Genomic DNA, 6,000 nt, shown 5'->3' on the forward strand with positions numbered 1-6,000 from the left:
TCACACTCATACATGATTGGGATAAGGCCAAACATTATAAGCCATACACTCAACATAGACAAAGGTTTCCTACCAAAACAACAAGCTCCTAGAGGAGGAAAAGAAGAAGGCCTTGAAAAAGGAGGTCGAAAGGCTGAAGGAAAATTGGTTTATCCGAGATACTTTATATCCTGATTGGATAGACAATCCTGTGTTAGTTCCGAAGCCCAATGGCAAGTGGCGAACTTGCATTGATTATTCAGACCTCAACAAGGCATGACTAAAGGATTGCTTTCCCCTACCTTGAATTGATCAGCTCGTAGATGCTACCGCAGGTCATGACATCATGTCATTCGTGGATGTGTATTTTGGATATAACCAGATAGCCATGCATGCACCCGATCAAGAACATACGAGCTTTATGACCGATAAAGGTTTGTACTGCTACAATGTGATGCCTTTCGGGCTAAAAAACGTCGAGGCCACATATCAAATATTGGTAAATAGGATGTTTGCCGAGAAAATAGGGAAAAACATGGAGGTTTATGTGGATGACATGTTGGCCAAGTCCAAACATAACTGTAACATTGTTGATGATCTCGCAGAATGCTTCGCTATGCTCCGGAAATACAACATGATACTTAACCCACAAAAATGCTCATTCGGAGTATCCTCGGGAAAGTTTCTCAGATTTATAGTGAATGCTCGAGGCATAGAGGCAAACCCAGATAAGATCAAGGCATTAATCAATATGTTGTCACCTCGAAAGCATAAACATGTCCATAGTTTAACTGGACTAATGGCAGCCTTAAGTAGGTTCATATCGAAATCTACAAATAGATGCCTTCCATTTTTTAATCTTTTGAGAGAAGGCAAGAAATTTGAATGTTCAGACGAGTGCGAGCTCGCCTTTTAAGCCCTTAAAAAGCACCTCACCGAATCACTGACCTTATCCAAACCAATCACAGGGGAGATATTGGACTTGTACCTTGCCACAACCGAGCATGCAATCAGCGCAGTACTTGTTTGGGAGGATAAGAAAGTACAAAAACCGGTTTACTATGTTAGTAAAAGGTTACTGGGGGCTGATTCAAGATATTCATTAATGTAAAAGCTAACCTTATGCTTGATTCATGCATCTCGAACACTCTGACCTTACTTTCAGGCCATCCTGTACACGTATTGACTAATCAGCCTTTGAGACAGGTGTTGTCGAAACCTGAGGCCTCCGAAAGATTGTTGAAATGGGCGATTGAACTCAGAAAATTCGAGATCACATATCACTCAAGAACGACAATCAAAATACAAGCCCTAGTGGATTTCATATTTGAGTGCACGAGAATCACCAATGATGAAGTCATGACCCCAGCCCGGGAGCTGTGGAGAATTTACGTCGATGGGTCCTCGAATGAGAATGGATCAGGAGCAGAAATTATCTTAATCACTCCAATAGGAAATCGTTTTCACTCAGCCTTACGGTTTGGCTTCGAAGCGTCAAATAACGAGGCTGAATACGAAGCACTACTAGTAGGACTTTGGATAGCTTCTGAGCTTAAAGAAAAAGCCATCCACTGTTATAGTGATTCCCAGTTGGTTGTCAACCATGTTTTAGGAGAATACCAAGCTTGGGGAATTGAAATGGCAGCTTACTTAGAGAAGGTCAAAGCAGCAGTCGGGCAATTCGAGTTCTACGCCATCGAACAAGTTCCGCGAGATCAAAACTTGAATGCAGATGCTTTGGCTCAGCTCGCCACAACTAAGGAAGATGATACACTAAATGTGGTGCTGATCGATTTTCTACCAGTCCCAAGCATAGCCGAGCATGAATAAGAAGACGTCAACATGATTGATTTGCAGCATACTTGGATGACTCCCATAATTGACTACCTCGAAACAAGGAGCCTCCTAACAACCAGAATGAGGCTAGAAAACTCATGTACAAGATCCCAAGGTACACTATCTTGGAGGGAAAATTGTACAGAAGGGGATATTCTATGCCATTGCTAAGGTGTGTAACTCCACTGAAGCCAGAAATTTTTTAGAAGAAATCCATGAAGGATTTTGTGGAGACCACACTGGGGGGCATACTCTATCGAAAAAGGTGATTAGGCAAGGATACTTCTGACCTAGAGTTAAAGCAGAATCGTTCAAATACATCAAGCATTGTGACAAGTGTCAGCAGTTCGCTTCAATCCTGCGAGCTCCACCAACCGAGCTCACCATGATTGTAACGCCTCAAATTCCATAATATGGCTTGGTGCCTATATTAGGGGCCGAGAGGCAATAATTGAATTAATTGAGTGCTTATGTGTTATGGTCATGTTATTATGTGCATTATGTAAATTGTATTATGATATGATTATGTTTGCATGTCTAGGTGTATTAAGGCTCTGTTTGGCATGGCTTTGGAAGAGCTTTTGAAGTCTTAAAGTTACTTTTAGGTGTGTTTAGATGAAATATAGAAATAGCTTTTTGAATTCAGAAGAGTTTTTAAGAGAAGCAGTGACTCACCAGCTTCTTCAGGAAGAACTTCTAAAAAAACACGAAAAGCTATTTTCTTGTTTTAATGAATCTTTCATAATACCTATTTTACCCCTATTTTTTATAAAAGAAAAAAATAAATTACATCTTTATCCTAAATTGTACAGATAACAGTTAAATACGATTTCTTTTTTCTTAAAAAGTATTCTATCTAATTTTTCTAAAAAAAAACTAAGTACGATTTCTTTTAGTTTTTATTTTTCTTGTTATTGTTTTTTATATAGAATCTCTTTCTCTAACTACATTTAGATTTTTATATTTGAATATTCAATTTAAAATTTTAGATTTTTTGTTAATTACGTTTTCATTTTTATGATTTTTTATTTATTAATTCATATATGTATGCAATTATATTTTTTTCTCATAAGAACGATTAATTTTCAAATGATTTCACACATAACATATATTATTATTATTATAAACATATATTTATGGTTAAATTTTATATTTATTTTATAAGAGCTTTTATGCAATATATACCAAACACTCTGAAAAATTCTTCAACAAAGAAAAAAGTTCTTCCATAATATAAATCAAAATAGCAATTAGAAAGCTCAAACTTTTACTTCTCTTCTTCTTATGTCTAAAAGTAAAAGTAAAAGCTATGCCAAACAGGCCCTAAATATGCATGTGGGCCCGTTTCTTATTAGAAGGGCAATTTCGTAATTTTTACACGTTAAGGGTATAATTGTAAATATGTGTGATATGTGATTGCGACCACATTATTATGTGGATATATTTGAGTTACCCGACACAAGGCAATCCTAGGGAGCTAGTTAGCGGAAAAGTTACAATGGGGTAAAATACTGGGCTCGGGGTGAGCTTAGGAGTATTTTGGTAATTTGGTAAATTACCGAAATTTATTGAGTGACGGGAATTAATTGATGAAAGTTAGTTTGATAGATCATTTGGGATTGTATGAGATGAATTGAGGTTAGTGGGAATTATGCCAAATGATTAAAATGCCCTTGGGTATGCCTTATGGCTAAGTTTAGTGCTAGGGGAAGATTGGTCTTTTGACCACCTAGCTAGTGTGATGAGGGGCTAAGGCTGAAGGGAAGTCTCATTCACATTCAAGCATTTATTTGGTTGGGAGCATTTTTAGAAGATCTCACTCAAGACTCTCCTAGGAAGGACTAGGCATAGATTTTCTGGAAATTGATGGCAATCTTAGAGGAGTGGCAGCTTGGGATTTGGTTTAGAAGTAGCTAAGACCATCCTCATCCCTAGGAATTCAAAATTTGGAGGTGAGGTTCCTATATTTTGGTATTTAAGTGGTGTTCTTGAGTTTTATGGTTTTTTATTTCTAAATTGTATGTTTATGGGTGTTTTGGATGTTTGGAGTAGTGGGTTTTGTTGGCTAAGCTTAGTGTAGTGTTTTTCAGGTTGAAAACCTTCTGGAAACTCTGTGTTGGGTCGATTTGGGGTCTAGAATTATTGAGAAATCGATGGTTTTGCGATTTGGGGAAAAACATCATGTTCTGTGCATTTTTTTTTTCTGGCGACCTAGTGCTACCGCGCTAGGTTGGGCACGACCACGCAAGTGTCCCAGAAAGTCAGGAATTGGAATTCAATTTAGGGACTCGAATCAAGGGGCGAAACCACGCCAAGGGTTGGCACGACTACGACCTTGCTAGAACGGATCAAGGAGGGACAATTGGTGGATACGCAGTTGCAGGATGTTAGGCAGCATGTCTTAGCGGGGACAACTAAGGATTATTCTGTTTCCGAGACTGGTATGCTTCGATATCAGGGATGGATATGTGTTTCGGCAGATGAGGGGATCAGACGAGAGATACTGGATGAGTCTCACACTACACCATACTCGCTTCATCCGGGTACCACGAAGATGTATCAAGATTTACGGACATTATATTGGTGGCCCGGGATGAAGAAGGATGTGGTAGAGTATGTGGCTAGATATTTGATGTGTCAGCAGGTAAAGGCTGAGCATCAGCGACCAGCGGGATTGCTTCAGCCTCTGGGCGTCCCAGAGTGGAAGTGGGAGGACATCACAATGGATTTTGTGGGAGAACTACCCAGGACAGTGGGACTTTGTGACTCGGTGTGGGTGATAGTAGATAGATACACCAAGTCAGCTCATTTTCTGCCAATGAAGTCGACCTGTACAGTGGAACAGTATGCAGAGTTATATGTGAGGGAGATAGTTTGTCTCCATGGAGTTCCAAAGTCTATTGTATCTGATCGAGTCCCTATCTTTACCTCCAAATTTTGGGGAGCTCTACAGAGAGTTATGGGGACCCAGTTGAAGTTTAGCACAACTTTTCATCCTCTGACTGATGAACAGTCTGAGAGAACGATTCAGGTGTTGGAGGACATGCTTAAGGCGTGTGTGATTGATTTCGAAGGATCTTGGAGTAAGTATCTACCATTGATTGATTTCTCGTATAACAACAGTTATCAATCCACGATTGGAGTGGCTCCTTACGAAATGTTATATGGGAGAAAGTGTAGATCACCCATTCATTAGGATGAGATGGGTGAGAGGAGGTACTTAGGGCCAGATATGGTTCAGAAGACTAATGAGGCTATTGAGAAGATTCGAGCCAGAATTCTTGCTTCGCAGAGTAGATAGAAAAGCTACGCTGATCCTAAGCATAGGGACGTGGAGTTCCAGGTTGGGGACCACGTGCTTCTGCGAGTTTCACCATTGAGAGGGGTGAGGAGGTTTGGAGTAAAGGGCAAGCTGAGCCCCTGATTTGTTGGACCTTTCAAGATCCTAGAAAGGATTGGACAGGTGGCTTACAAGTTGGCCTTGCCACCGTCGCTGTCAAGAGTTCATGATGTGTTCCATGTCTCCATGTTGCAGAAGTATGTTTCAGATACAACACATGTGCTGAAGTATGAGGACTTAGAGTTGCAGTTAGACTTGTCCTATGAAGAGCGACCAGTTCAGATTTTGGATCGGAAGGACAAAGTCTTACGGAATAAGATAATTCCGTTAGTTAAAGTGTTGTGGAGAAATAGTAAGGTCGAGGAAGGGACCTGGGAGTTAGAGACAGCGATGCGGGATCAGTATCCCGAGCTATTCAGGTAAATTTCGGGGACGAAATTCTCAGTAGGAGGGGATAGTTGTAACGACTCAAAATCATTAATATGGCTTAAGGGCCTTGATTAGTGTGTCGGGAGGGCATAATTGGTTTATGTGTGAATTTATTGAATTAATGTGTGACTGTATGATAAGCATTCTTGTGTGATTATATGAATGTAAGTGTGGTTAAATGTTATATCTGTGAGAACCACATTATTATGTGGGTAGATCTGCAGCATACGACTTGAGGCGATCCTAGGGAGCTAGATAGCGGGAAAGTCACAACGGGGTTTAATATTTGACTTTGGGCAAGTCAGGGGTATTTTAGGTATCGGGTAGTTATTTAGACTATCGGGTTATGGAAATAAATATATGGAGATATATTTGAGGTTAGGAGGCTTAGGCAGGAATATTGGGGAATTTTACCA

This window comes from Humulus lupulus, chromosome 5 (genome assembly GCF_963169125.1).
Source record: "Humulus lupulus chromosome 5, drHumLupu1.1, whole genome shotgun sequence".
Classification (NCBI taxonomy): domain Eukaryota; kingdom Viridiplantae; phylum Streptophyta; class Magnoliopsida; order Rosales; family Cannabaceae; genus Humulus; species Humulus lupulus.